This window comes from Mandrillus leucophaeus, unplaced genomic scaffold, assembly GCF_000951045.1.
Source record: "Mandrillus leucophaeus isolate KB7577 unplaced genomic scaffold, Mleu.le_1.0 Scaffold221, whole genome shotgun sequence".
NCBI lineage: Eukaryota > Metazoa > Chordata > Mammalia > Primates > Cercopithecidae > Mandrillus > Mandrillus leucophaeus.
The window spans coordinates 3,227,000-3,242,706 of record NW_012102266.1 but is presented as its reverse complement, the minus strand read 5'-3'; the positions used below and the strand labels follow the sequence as shown (position 1 = coordinate 3,242,706).

At 39.3% G+C, this 15,707-nt stretch overlaps 1 pseudogene across 1 annotated transcript; it reads right to left on the bottom strand.

Moving 5' to 3' along the window:
• Positions 1–2,708: 2,708 nt before the first annotated feature.
• LOC105540532 lies at positions 2,709–4,130 on the bottom strand (annotated as a pseudogene). Its single transcript, XR_001006203.1, has one exon. The product of XR_001006203.1 is annotated as a 28S ribosomal protein S5, mitochondrial pseudogene (transcript).
• Between the last annotated feature and the right edge of the window lie 11,577 nt (positions 4,131–15,707).

The following is a 15,707-nucleotide window of genomic DNA, read 5'->3' as shown; positions in this document are numbered from 1 at the left end:
GCTGTCTTCAAATTCTTTCATATAGTCTTCTGAGATGCCCAATCTGCTGTTAACCCCATCCAGTGTTTTTCATCAGATATTGTAGTTTTCATCTCTAGAGGTGCAGTTGGTGTTTTGTATCTTCCATGCCTCTACTTAGTATGTTTTTCTCTCTAGCTTTTTGAACATATGGAATACAGTCATAATACTTGCTTTAATGTCCTTGTCTACTGATTGTCATTGTGCCATTCCTGGGTCAATTTTGATTAACTGATTTTTCCCTTCATTATGAGCTTTATTTTCATGCTTCTTTGCATACCTAGTGATTTATTAGATGCCAAGTATTGTATATTTTACTTTATTGGGTATACTTTTTGTATTTCTGTATTCTTAAGCGTTCTGGAACACAATTAAATTACTTGGAAATAGTTGTGTTCCAGTTTGGTCTTGTTTTTAAGCTTTGTGAGTTGGGACCGGGGTAGTTTTTATATAGAGTTAATTTTTCTATTAGTAGGGAATCTTAGTTCTCTTCCAATGCCACCTAGATTACAGGGTTTTCCACTGTGACTATTGAAAGCAGGCACTATTTTCAGCTCCAAACACTGTTCCCTCTAATTCTTGTGGGTGAGTTTCTTCACAGACAGGCACTGTTAGTGTGGAACTGCATATTTGATGAAAACTCTCTGCAGATCTTAGTTCTCCTGCTTGCAGCTCTCTCCTCAAAGGCATTCTCCCTTGTGAACTCTAGCCACCTCGACTGCCCAACTGCACCTCAACTCCAGGAGATCACCAGGTCCTGATGGGGTAACACTTCCTGGAGCCATAGACTTTCTCCAGATAGTAAGTACAGATAATTTTGCTTTTCCTCTCCAAAGGACCATTGTCCTTTGTTGCTTAAAGTTCATTGTCTTGATATTTGTTAGATATTTAAGGAAAGAAGGTAAACTAACAAGACAGGTAACTTTCAGGAAATAACTATCTTACCCTAGCAAAATACCACAGGGAGTTTAAAAAAAAAAAAAAAAAAAAGGAGCCCCACTCTCACCAGATAATGGCACAGGCTGAGAACGTTCTTCATCATCCAGCCTAACATGGCCTTCTCCCTATCCCGTGGTGTCATTAGGGTGCTCTGCCTACTTCCAGCAGAAAGGCATCAGTGGAGGTCTCGGGTAGAGCCACATTAGGGATCCTGGATCTCCATCCTCACTAGGCAATAATGAGGCAGTGCCCCACACCAGCACCGTCAAAGGAAGCATGCTGAGAGATTTAAATAACTCCCAGAGTTTCATAACATAACAGTGAAGATGTCCAGGATACAACCAAAGTCACTCATCATAACAAGAACCAGGCAATTGTAAACTTGAATGAGAAAAAACATCAAGGGATGTCAACACTAAGATGACACAGATACTGAAACTTTATAACAAGAATTTTTTTTTTTTTTTTTAGAGACAAGGTCTTACTCTGCCGCCCAGGCTGGAGTGGTGTGAACAAGGCTTACTGTAGCCTCAACCTCCTGTGATCAAATGATCCTCCCACTTCAGCCACCTATGTAGCTGGGACTACAGGTGCACACCACCATACCTGGCTAACTTTTAAATTTATTTTTATTTTTTGTAGAGATGAGGTCTCACTTTGTTGCCCAGGCTGGTCTCAAACTTCTGGGCTGAAGCAATCCTCCTGCCTCAGTCATGCAAAATGCTGGGATTACAGGCATGAGCCACCACACCCAACTGATGACAAGGATTTTAAAGCAGCCACCATAAAAATGCTTCAGTGAGTAATTGTGAACACTCTTGAAGCCATTAAAAAAAAAGTCTCAGCAAATAGGAAACCTCAGCAAAGAAACAGGAGACATAAAAAAGAAATCAAATGGAAATTTTAACTGAAATATACGATGATAGCCAAAGTTAAAGTACTGCATGGATGGTTCAAGAGCAGAATGGAAACAAAAGAGAAAATAACCGGTTATCCTGAAGATAAAACAACAGAAATTACCTAAACTGAGCAACAGAGAGAAAACAGACTGAAAAAAAAATAAACAGAGCCTCAGAGACTCACGGTATGATAATAAAAGATTTAACATTTGTCATCAGTGTCCCAGAAAGAGGACGTGGGTTGGGCAGAAAAAGTATGCAAAGAAATTTAAAAAGCATATATATTCCACAGAATGAGTTAAAACTTTTGTAAAGCACGTATCTGATAGGGGGCTTATACCTAGAAACTATAAGGAACTCAATAATGACCAAAAAAAACACAAACTTTTTAAATGGGCAAAAGCTCTGAATAGACATTTCTACAAAAAACATATATAAATAGCCAATAAGCATATGAAAAGATGTTCAACATCATCATCCATCAGGGAAATACAAGTCAAAATTACAATGGTGTAAAATTAGTCACCATTTAACATTCCCAATAGTAGCCTACAAGCTTCTGTTTCCACTGTGGAAAACAGTTTGGCAGTTGCTCAAGGTAGTCAAGTTACTTAACTGCTCTGTAAAATGAAGTTAATCACATTCACTTTGGACAAATGAGTTAATATATATTAGCTATAATAATTATAGCAATTATTATTGTGCATATTATTACTGATTGGGTCAGACCATTAGCCCTGTCTCCCTAATTCATTTGCTTTTGCTATTTTGGATGAATATTTAAAGTAGTCTTGAACTGACTACTTATGTAAAGGTCCTATCACATTGGCATATACCATGTGCTCAGTAAACGAAAGCTGTAATTATTCATTTCTAAACAGTTTAAAGATTAAACTTTCCTAAAAACAAAACAAAAAAACCAAGGCAACACCCCAAGCTGTGAGGGGCTGAGTCTTTCCTAGGTGCGGGGCAGCACAGGCACTGGCTGCACAAGGCCAGGGAGGTTACGTGGCAGCTCTCTTTAACCCAGGCCGCACAGAGCGCTTCTCTCCCTGCGCAGTCTTCATGTCTTCCCAGTCCAGTTTGATGTCTGGAACCTTATCATTTGTCTCTGGATCCTTACTCAAGGCCCCCTGGGAGAAGGCAACCAGGATGGGCAGAGGGCCACATTCCTGGATTTCCACAACATGGAGGCCCTTCTTAACAGCCAGCTGTTGATGGGTTTTCTGTCTGGAGAGCCCACGGAAGAGGCCCCAGGTAAGGCTGAGCCTACTGACAGACCCAGAGACCTTGGCATACATGTCGTTGATGCCAGTGAGCCTGCAGATGGTAATGATGGCCCTGTGGCAGCAGAGGCCATAACCTTTGGGTTGTTTCTTCATCTTGATACGTGTCCTTTTACATCTTAATGAAATATCATGGAATATTGTAGGGTCTTCATATTGTTCTATATAATGCAGATAGTGAACTGCTCTGTTCTTTGCTTTCCTAAAAGCGTCCACCCGTTCAATGGTTTTCCCAACGGCAAAACCTGCAGCTCCTTTTCTGTTCCCCACAGCCACCAGGACATGGACCGATTTCTTTCTTCCCTCTTTCCGCTGTCATATTGAAAACATTTCTTACCTCAAGTATCCTGGTATCAAAATCCTCATATGTTTCTCCACTGGGACCAGGGTCAGGCAGGCCAAGACTGACGCCTCTCCATGAGTTTCCACTCCATCCTGGCTCCCATTTAACCTTCATCTTCCTCTTTAGGCCCCACTCTTCTCTCTGCTGGATCATGTCCGCCTCCACCTTCTCCCGCTCTTCCTTGCGTCTTTGGGCAGTGGTTTGCACTGCTCCATTTTTCATAAGAGGGACATTCAGATCAGGCCACAGAAAACAGTAACGCCCTTCACCAATGATCAGACCCCGGTTCAGATCCTTTCCTTTCTTCTTTTTAGTTCTTTTGCCTCTTCCTTTTCTTGCTCCAGTACCAGTCCCTGCCAAAGTACCTTTCCACAGCTCAACTGCAGTCAATTTAGTGAAGAAACTGTACGCTGTATACAATGCACATCTGCAGCATTGTGTCTGCAGCGCATGGCTCAAGCTGGCCTAAGGAGGGGTGTCTCTGGTTCCCATTGATGACAAAGGGCCATTGCTGAGAGAGGTCTTCCATGCCAAAATGGAAGCTGTTGGTAAGGTGTTTAGGGAAAGCTACCTCCCCAGTAAATGACCCGCTGTCCCGCTGCACAGCACAGGAAGGCAGCCCACAGTGCGCACCGCCGTCACCATGCTGGAGCCCGAGCAGCGCTTCCGTTGTGCTTTAAACCTATTATTCTGTTAGAGTAGTTGTGGCAAAGTAAAATAACATTTGGACTTTTGATATTTACCTACTTATTTATATCTTTAATCTTAAATATTTTTAGTATAAATGTATACGAAAGGAGAAACAACTCTAAACTTCTTTCTCTTTGGTTTTGTGACCTTAGATCCTTGATGGGAATACTCTTTTTAGTTCAATAGATTGAAGGATAGAATTTCATTCGTTAGCATAGAAAACAATGTGGGTCATTTTACTAATAAAAAACCTTGAGGAATAATATTTTATGTCCTCAAGGTCTTTCTGGCTCACATTGTCATAAGAGTTACAAAAACAAAAAAAACTTTAAAAAATTACAGTTTTTCGGGGTCTGTCTTTTTAGATTCTAATGTTTCACACTAATTCAGATGGAGACTTTTGCTATTCCCTAAAGACATTCTCCTCTCTAACAACAAGACTCAAAGTTTTAAGATGAACTCTCAACTACAATTTAGTGAAAAGTAACCAGAAAAGAAGTTTCTGACATTTTGGACTGGATGAAAGAAAAATCCCCCCATTTTCTCTTTTGCTTTAAATGAAAATAATATAAATTATAGAAAAGTAGTCTCAAGGATATAGTATTTTAGCTAAGGATTTCTTTTATTAACATAGGGATTCACTTTGCCTTTGAGTCTTTTGCAAACAGCATTGGAAGTGAAATAGCTTTATAAAAAGTTACCTTAGCCTACAGAGGTTAATGAACTAATTCTGTAAAAAATTTAGATTTTGTATATTTTTAAAACCCTAAATAATCTAGTCAGATGTTGTGATGGGTTGAACTGTGCCCTCCCAAAAGATATGTTGAAGACCTAACCCATAACACCTCAGAATGTGAACGTATTTGGCAATAAGGCTGTTGCAAATATAATTAGGATGAGGTCATACTGGAGTAGGGCAGGCCCTTAATCCAATATGACTGGTGTCTTTATGAGAAGACAGCCATATGAAGACACGGAGACACACATTGAGAATGCAATGTGATAATGAAGGCAGAGGATGGAATTATGCTGCTACAAGCCAAGAACATCAAAGATTGCCAGAAAACACCAGATGCTGTGAAGGACTTCCCTGCAGCTTTCAGAAGGAGCTTGGACCTGCTGACATCTTTATTTCAGACTTTTGATGTCGAGAACTGTGAGGTGATACCTTTCTGTTGTTCTAAGCCACCCAGTTTGTAGTATTTTGTTATCAAAGTCCTAGGAAACTAATACAGCTTCTAATAATAATTATCATTTTTTTATAATCTTAGAAAAAGAAAATATACCATAAATGAGATCCTACTTATGTAAATATCAGGAGACCTCAGAAAGTCACTTGGCAATGCTGTGACCCATGATCTTTTAAAAAAAATCTGACAATTTTGTGTTATAATGTAGAAGACTATGGTTTGGATAGAGCTCCAAGTATCCTTAACACATGATGGGAAGCATGTGGTATCCTGCACAACTGCTGTATTCTTGCCCTGGACCCAGTTGCTTCTTGAGCCCAGAGGTCCTCAAACTCATGTATAGAAACCCCATCTCAGTGGGATCTCTGCATTTCCTATCTACCTTCCTTTTCTTCCTATTTTCCCTTGCCTCATTAAAACAACAACAACAATAAAAATAACAACAACAAAACCCAACCAGGATGTAGATGGGTCACAAATGATATAACTGATTTGTTGTCTTATTTCATCTATTTTATCCACCCCCCCAGCTTTATTGAGGTAAAATAAAAAATAAAATTTATCTACATATATTACAAGATGTGAATGTGATAACTTGAGATACATACACATTGTGAAATGATTACTATAATGGAGTTAATTAACACATCCATCACCCTAACAGTTATGACTGTGTGTGTGTATTTGTGGTAAGAATACTTGGAATCTCTTAGCAAATTTCCAGTAAACAACATAGTATTACTAACTGTAGTCACCAGACTGTATGTGAGATCCCCAGAACTTACTCAGCTTATAGCTGAAAGATTGTACCCTTTGACAAACATCTCCCTGGGCAACTACCATTCTACTCTCTGTTTCTATGAGTTTAACTAGTTTAGATTCCACATTGTATTAGGCTGATCTCGCACTGCTATAAAGAAATACCTGAGACTAGGTAATTTATAAAGAAAAGTGGTTTAATTGGCTCATGGTTCTGCAGGCTGTACAGGAAGCGTAGCAGCTTCTGCTTTCGGGGAAGCCTCAGGAAACTTTTACTCATGCAGAAGGCAAAGCAGGTGCAGACACAGGACAGAGAGTGGGGAGGTGCTACACACTTTTAAACAACCAGATCTCACAAGAACTCACTATTAGAACAGCACCAAGGGATGGTGCTAAACTATTCTTGAAGGATCTACGCCCAAGATCCAGTCACCTCCCACCAGGCTCCACCGCCAACATTGGGGATTACAGTTCAGCATAAGATTTGGGCAGGGACAGAGATCCAAACCTTATCAAACATATAAGTGAGTCTATGCTGTATATATCTTTCTGCATCTGGTTTATTTTGCTTAGCATAATGTCCTCTAGGTTCATTTATGTTGTCACAAATGGTAGAATTTTCTTTTTCATGGCTGAATATTCTATTCTATTGGACCACATTTTCTTTTTCTTTTTCTTTTTTTTTTTTTTGAGATGGAGTCTTGCTCTGTCACCCAGGCTGGAGGGCAGTGGTGCGATCTTGGCTCACTGCACACTCTGCCTCCTGGGTTCACGCCATTCTCCTGCCTCAGCCTCCCATGTAGTTGGGACTACAGGTGCCTGCCACCATGCCTGGCTAATTTTTTGTATTTTTAGTAGAGACAGGGTTTAATCGTGTTAGCCAGGATGGTCTCGATCTCCTGACCTCGTGATCCACCTGCGTCAGCCTCGTGAAGTGCTGGGATTACAGGCGTGAGTCACTGCACCCGGGCTGCACCACATCTTCTTTATTCACTTGTTGATAGACATTCAGATTGTTTCCATGTCTTGGCTATTGTGAATGATGCTGCAGCGAACGTGGAAGTGCACATATCTCTTCAAGATCATGATTTCATTTCTTTTGGATACAATGACCAGAAGTTGGATTGCTGGATCTATATGGTAGTCTTATTTTTAATTTTTGGAGGAAATTCCATAAATTAGAGTTTTGGAGGAGACTCCATGCTGTTTTCCATAATGGTGGTACCAATTTATATTGCCACCAACGGTGTACAAGGGTTCCCTTTTATCTACATTCTTGCCAACACTTGTTATTTTCGTCTGTTTGATAATAGCCATTCTAACTGGAGTGAGATTATATCTCATTATGGTTTTGATCTGCATTTCCTGAGTGATTAGTGATGTTGAGGATTTTAAAAAATATACCTGTTGTTCATTTGTATATCTTCTTTTGAAAAGTATCTGTTTAGGTCCTTTGACCATTTTTAAACTGAGTATTTAAGTTTTTTTTGCTATCAAGCTTTATGAATTCCTTAAATATTTTGGATATTAACCCCATATCAGCTGTATGGTTTGCAAGTATTTTCTCCCAACAACAGATTGGTTTTTAATGTGATAAATCCATAGTTTTGCCCAACCTTTGAAATAATTAAAACATGCAGGAATCCAGACTGGCAGCCACTTGGAGAATGTGCCTCCAACTCTTTCTGGGCAGCACCTTAGGAATTGCTGTGATAATTACCTAGTCGTGGTTCTTAATTCTGGTTGCACATTAAAAATCACCTGGGAAGCTTTGAAAGTCTTCTCACTCTAGACCAATTAAATACAAAATTCTAGGGACAGGGCCTAGGCACCAGTGATTTTTTTTTTTTTTTTTTTTTTAAAGATCTTCAGGTGATTCTAACATACAGCCAGGGTTGAGAACCAGTGGCTTACTGTCATGTTGGGTTACTGTTGGAGCCCGAATGCCCTAATAACGACAAGCAGAGGTGAGCACCCGCTCTGCTCCTCACAGCCCTCTGCTTTTTGTCTGATTGCAGTTATGTAAAGTCCAAATGGAACTAAGACTAAGCCTGGTAATTGTCATGGCAATGCCCTAGATTTTCCTATCAAATCCAATCTTATTTAGGGTGGGAGACACAGAAGTGACTCTTGTGAAATTAAAGTACTTCTGCCCCTATTTAGAATATTCAGCATTAAATTTGACAGAGTTTTGCCATGAAATTTCGAATACCAAAACTTTTAAAAACAGCAGATCTCACCTGATTCGCACAAGTTTATCATTAATTGTAAAGTGTGCTTGATCACACAGAATTATCTAGGCAATCAGCATCATGCATAGCCTTTAATGCCTCTGTCTGCTGAGCATGGGTTCTGCATATTGATCACAAATTTGAAAATTTCTCTGCTTATGCCTCATCACTCCTGTCTTTGATTGAGTATAACATAAATGGAATTTGAAAATCGTGGAGCTGTGGGGGACCTGTGGAAATCATTTTGTCTAGTTCTTTGCCCTTACAATTGTATGTCTAATCTACTAATACAGTCAGGCTACCAAGGTCCCTTGTTAAATTCATGAATGCCCTAGCATGGACAACTGCAACATCCTTCTAACTGGTTTCGTCCTCCTATCCCCCCTTTCTCCATGTTACAATCAGAGTAATCTTTCTAAATACGAATCTAATCAGGTCACTCTCTTCTTTGCTTAATATTCTTTGATGACTCCCCATTTACCTCAGGTCCAAATTTAAGCTCCTTAGCCTCACCTACGATCTGTGAACTGATCTAACTTTGTCTCCCTCTGTGGCTTCATCTCCTAGAGCTCTCCTTTCTCACTCTAAATTGCAGTTATAACGGAATTCTAAACGTGCTCAATGTAGTTCTCCAAATGTGTCCTCTATGCCACCATACATTTGCACATGCTGTTCTTTCCCTCTAGGATGTTTTAGAATCTAGAAGATTGGGTGCACGGTACTTATGTCCTGAAAAAGAAGCCTTAGTATTTTGTTTTTTGAATAAGAGTTTCACAGTTACATAACAAGAACAAGGTCAAATGGATTGAGAATAGAACTCTCTGGGTTTGGTGGTGGTAGTGTTGGTATTTCAATGGCCATAATGGAAGAGAGAATGATTTCTTTATCTCTATCTATCAATCAATCATATATATCTAATCTGTCGTCTCTATGTATTATATCTGTCTGTCATGTATATCTAGCTACCAATCAACTAATAGTTGTATCTCACATATAGAGATTTAGATTAGTCACACTCCTCAGTTTATGGTATGTTATTACTGCTAGTCCACACAAAGCTGCTATTTAGTTTTTTTTTTAAACTCTATTAAAACTTCTATGGACATTCCTCACTCCTATTTTCCTCCTCCCACATAAGAAACTATTCCAATGTATTTAATGAGGATCTTTTTATTTGTATGTATTCTTTGGTGTCCATATATTTTAACATTTCTTTTAACAGTACTGTGTTCTATATCTCCTATATATTTCTTTTTTACTGTTTTTAATATCATACATGTTGCTATGTGCACATCAGATCTGTGGCTTTTTAACTTCTGCAACAATCATACTTCAGCTATCCACCTTCACTTCCTCTATGCCAGGTAATGAACACCCAGATGGACCCCAACTCTCTGTCCCTACAAGCAACATTGAAATGTATATTTTCTCAGATGTCCCTTTTGAAATGTGAGAGACTATATTTGGGACAGGTACTAAGGAATGGGTCCTAGTTATGTGCACACCCAATCTGACCAAATGGTGCTATAGAGGTACCAAATTGTGATACAGAATGTGGGCCGATTTCCATGCCCTCCAGAAGTGCATGATATCCCCACCTCTCCACCAACACTTGGCATTTCCCAACTTCCTAATATCTGCACATATTACAGGAGTAAAGTGATGCCTCATTTGTTTTGTTTTTGTTTTTTTAAGTAGACTTAATTTTTAGAGCAGTTTTAGATTCACAGTAAAATGGAGCAGAAGGTACAGAAAGTTCTCATAGCTTTCCCCCATGCTTCACCACTCTCTTCCATAATCAACATCTGGCACCAGAGTAGTACATTTATTACAACTGATGAACCTACATCTACACATCATTATTACCTAAAGACAGCAGTTTTCATTAGGGTTTTCTCTTGGTGTTGCATGTTCCATAAGTTTTGACAAATGTATGATGACCGGTATTCACCATTATAGTATCATACACAATAGTTTCACTGCTTTAAAAATTCTCTGTGGAGACAGGCACGGTGGCTCACACCTGTAATCCCAGCACTTTGGGAGGTTGAGGCTGGTGGGTCACCTGAGGTCAGGAGTTTGAGACCAACCTGACCAACATGGAGAAACCGTGTCTCTACTAAAAACACAAAATTAGCTGGGTGTGATGGCGCATGCCTGTAATCCCAGCTACTTGGGAGGCTGAGGCAGGAGAATCGTTTGAACCTGGGAGGTGGAGGTTGCAGTGAACTGATACAGAGATTACGTCTTTGCACTCTAGCCTGGGCAACAAGAGCAGAACTCCATCTCAGAAAGAAAAAAAAAATTCTCTGTGGTTGGCCAGTTCACCCCTTTATTCCTCCTTGTCCTCTAGCAACCACTGATCTTTTTGCTGTTTTCATAGTTTTATTTTTTCCAAAATATTGTATGGTTGGAATCATAGAGTACATAGCCTTTTCACATTGGCTTCTTTCATTCAGTAATATGCGTTTGAGGTTCCTCCATTAACTTTCATGGCTTGATAGCTAATTTCTTTTTAGTGTTGAATTATATTCCTTTATTAGATGTTGTCTTCATCCACTTTGTGTTGGTAAAACAGAATAACTGAGAATGTATAAAGAAAAGAGGTTTATTTAGCTCACAGTTCTTCAGGCTGAGAAGTTCAAGGGCACTAACCTGGCCTCTGGTGAGGACTTCCATGTCACATCATAACATGGTGGAAAAGTTCAAAGAGGAAGGGGGCACATGCAAAGAGAGAGAATCAAGGGGCTTCCTAATTTTATAACAACCCACTCTTGAGGGAACTAATATATTCCTGGAGAAGTAGCCCAGTCTCACCAGAATGAGAACTCACTCCCTACTGTGGGAATGGCACTAAGTCACTGATGAGGAATTTTCCCCATGACCCAAGCACCTCCCACTAGGCCCCACCTCCCAAAACCACCACATTGGGGATCAAATTTCAATGTGAATTTTGATGGGAACAAACAAATAATATCCAAACCATAACAGATCTATCACAGTTTATTTATTCATTTACCTACTGAAGGATGTCATGTTTGCTTCTAAGTTTTGGCAATTATGAACAATATTTGGCAATTATGAACAATTATACAGTATAAACATGTGTATGGGTTTTTTTGTGGATATAAATTTTCAGTTCATTTGGATAAATAACAAGGAACATGATTGCTGCATTGTATGGTAAGAGTATATTTAGTTTCTTAAGAAACAGCCAAATTGTCATCCAAAGTGGCTGTACTATTTTGCGTTCTCAATGGCAGTTCCTGTTCTTCCATCTTCACCAGCATTTGATATTGTCAGTCTTCTGAATTTTGGCCATTTTTATGGGAGCATAGTAGTATCTCAATATGGTTTGAATTTGTGTTTCCTTAATGAAGTATGATGTGAAATATATTTTCCTGTGATTATTTGCCATCTGTATATGTTCTTTGGTGAGGTGTCTGTGCAGGTCTTTTGCCCATTTTTATTTTTAATTAATTAATTAATTAATTTATTTTTGAGACAGGGTCTCACTCAGTTGCCTAGGCTGAAGTGCAGTGGTATAGTCATGGCTCATTGCAACCTCTGTCTTCTGGGTTCAGGTGATTGTCCCAACTCAGCCTCAAGAGTAGCTGGGACTACAGGTGCAATCCACCATGCCCTGCTCTTTTTTGTATTTTTAGTAGAGATAGGGTTTCACCATGTTGGCCAGGCTGGTATCAAACTCCAGACCTCAAGTGATCTGCCCACCTCAGCTTCCCAAAGTGCTGGGATTACAGGCATGAGCCACTGCACCCAACCTCATTTTTAAATCGAGTTAGTTATTTTCTTTCTTTCTTTTTTGTGTTTTGAGACAGGAACTTGCTCTGTCATGCAGGCTGGAGTGCAGTGGCATGATCATGGGTCACTGCAGCCTTGACCTTCTGGACTTAAGTGGTCCTCCCACTTTGGCCTTCCAAAGTGCTGGGATTACAGGTGTGAGCCACTGTGCCTGGCTGGTTATTTTCTTATTGTTTAGCTTTCTTATTGCTTCTTATTGCTTATCTTCTTTCTTTTTTAAAAATTTCCAACTTTTATTTTAAGTTCAGGGGTACATGTGTAGCATATGCAGGTTTGTTACATAGGTAAATGTATGCCATGGTGGTTTGCCGTACAGATCATCCCATCACCCAGGTATTAAGCACAGCATCCATTAGTTATTCTTCCTGATCCTCTCCCTCCTCCCACCGCCCACCGGCTCTAGTGTGTATTGTTCTCTATGTGTTTTCGTGATTCAGTTCCCACTTATAAGTGAGAACACATGGTATTTGTTTTACTGCTCCCGTGTTAGTTTGCTAAGGATAATGGCCTTCAGCTCCATCCATGTCCCTGCAAAGGACATGATCTCATTCCTTTTTATGGCTGCATAGTATTCCATTGGTGTATATGTACTACATTTTCTTTATTTAGGCTATGATTGATGGCCTTTTAGGTTGATTCCATGTCTTTGCTATTGCGAATAGTGCTGCAATGAATATACATGTGCACATATCTTTAAAATAAAATGATTTATATTCATTTGGGTATATAACCGGTAATGGGATTGTGTGGTCAAGTGATATTTCTGCCTCTAGGTCTTTAAGGAATTGCCACACTGTCTTCCACAATGGTTGAACTAATTTATACTCATACCAACAGTGTAAAGGTGTTCCTTTTTCTCCATAACCTTGCCAGCATCTGTTGTTTTTTGACTTTTTAATAGTAGCCATTCTGACTGGTGTGAGATGGTATCTCATTGTGGTTTTCATTTGCATTTCTCTAATGATCAGTGATAGTGAGCTTTTTTACATATGTTTGTTGGCCGCATGTATGTCTTCTTTTGAGAAGTGCCTGTTCATATCCTTTGTTCACTTTTTAATGAAGTCTTGTTTTTTCTTGTAAATTTGTTTAACTTCCCTATAGATGCTGGATATTAGACCTTTGTCAGATGCACAGATTGTAAACATTTTCTCCCATTCTATAGGTAGTGTGTTTAGTCTGTTGGTAGTTTCTTTTGCTGTGCAGAAGCTCTTAAGTTTAATTAAATCACATTTGTCAATTTTTGCTTTTGTTGCAATTGCTTTTGGTGTCTTTGTCATGAAATCTTTGCCTGTGCTTATGTCCTAAATGGTATTGCCTAGGTTTTCTTCTAGGGTTTTTATGGTTTTGGGTTTTACATTTAAGTCTTTAATCCATCTTGAGTTGATTTTTGTATGTGGTGTAAGGAAGGGGTCCAGTTTCAATTTTCTGCATATGGCTAGCCAGTTCTCCCAGCATCATTTATTAAAGAGGGAATCCTTTCCCATCACTTTTGTCAGGTTTGTCAAAGATCAGATGGTTGTAGGTATGTGGTCTTATTTCTGGGTTCTCTATTCTGTTCCATTGCTCAATGTGTCTGTTCTTGTACTAGTACCATGCTATTTTGGTTACTGTAGCTATATAGCATAGGTTGAATTCGGTGAGCATGATGCCTCCAGATTTGCACTTTTTTAATTCTTCCTATCCATGAGCATTGAATGTTTTCCCATTTGTTTGTGTCATCCCTGATTTCTTTGAGCAGTGTTTTGTAGTTCTCCTTGAAGAGGTTCTTCATTTCCCTTGTTAGCTGTATTCCTATATATTTTATTCTTTTTGTGGCAGTTGTACGTCGGACTTTATTCATGATTTGACTCTCTGCTCACCCATTGTTGGTGTGTAGGAATGCTAGCAATTTTCGTACATTGATTTTGTATCCTGAGACTTTGCTGAAGTTGCTTATCAGCTTAAGAAGCTTTTGGGCTGAGGCCAGGCATGGTGGCTCATGCCTATAATCCCAGCACTTTGGGAGGCTGAGGTGGGCAGATCATCTGGGGTCCGGAGTTTGAGACCAGTCTGGCTAACATAGTGAAACCCTGTGTCTACTAAAAATACAAAAATTAGCCAGGAGTGATGGTGTGTGCCTGTAATCCCAGCTACTTGGGAGGCTGAGGCAGGAGAATCACTTAAACATGGGAGGTGGAGGTTGCAGTGAGATAAGATAGTGCCACTGCACTTCAGCCTGGGCGACATAGCAAGACTCCATCTCAAAAAAAAAAAAAAAAAAAAGAATCTTTTGGGTTGAGACAGTGGGGTTTTCTAGATAAAGAATCATGTCATCTTCAAAACCATAGTTTGACTTTCTCTCTTCCTATTTGAATACCCTTTCTTTCTTTCTCTTGCCTGATTGCTATGGCCAGAACTTCCAAACTATGTTGAATAGGAGGAGTGAGAGAGGGCAACCTGGTCTTGTACCAGTTCTCAAGGAGAATGCTTCCAGATTTTGCCCATTCAGCATGATATTGGCTGTGGGTTTGTTACAGATGACCCTTGTTACTTTGAAGTATGTTCCTTCAGTACCTAGATTATTGAGAGTTTTTAATGTGAAGCAATGTTGGATTTTATCAAAGGCCTTTTCTGCTTCTATTGAGATAATCATGTGGTTTTTATCTTTAGTTCTGTTTATGTGATGAATCATATTTATTGATTTGCATATGTTGAACCAGCCTTGCATCCCAGGGATGAAGTCTACTTGATCGTGGTGGATAAGCTTTTTGATGTGCTGTTAGCCAATATTTTTTGAGGATTTTTGCATTAATATTCATCAAGGATATTGGCCAGAAGTATTCTTTTTTTGTTGTATCTATACCAGGTTTTGGTATCAGGATGATGCTGGTGTCATGGAATATGTTAGGGAGGAGTCCCTCCTTTTAAATTTTTTAGAATAGTTTCAGTAGGAATGGTACCAGCTCTTCTTTGTACCTTGAGTAGAATTTAGCTGTGAATCCTTCTGGTCTTGGGCTTTGTTTTTGGTTGGCTGGTAGGCTATTTTTTACTGACTCAATTTCAGAACTCATTATTGGTCTATTCAGGGATTCAATTTCTTCCTCTTTCAGTCTTGGGAGAGTGTATGTGTCCAGGAATGTATCCATTTCTTCTGTATTTTCTAGTTTCTGTGCATAGAGGTGCTTATAGTATTGATGGTTGTGTGTATTTCTGTGGGATCAGTGGTGATATCCCCCTTATCATTTCTGAATATATTTATTTGAATCTTCTCTGTTTTTTTCTTTATTAGTCTAGCTACTAGTCTTTCTATTTTATTAATTTTTTAAAAAAACCAGCTCCTGGATTTGTTGATTTTTTGAAGGGTTTTTCATATCTCTATCTCCTTCAGTTTAGCTCTGATCTTGTCTTCTGCTAGCTTTGGGGTTTATTTGCTCTTGAATCTCTAGTTTTTTTTTTTTTTTTGAGATGAAGTTTCACTCTTGTTGCCCAGGCTGGAGTGCAATGGCACAATCTCAGCTCATTGCAACCTCTGCCCCCTGGGTTCAAGTGAT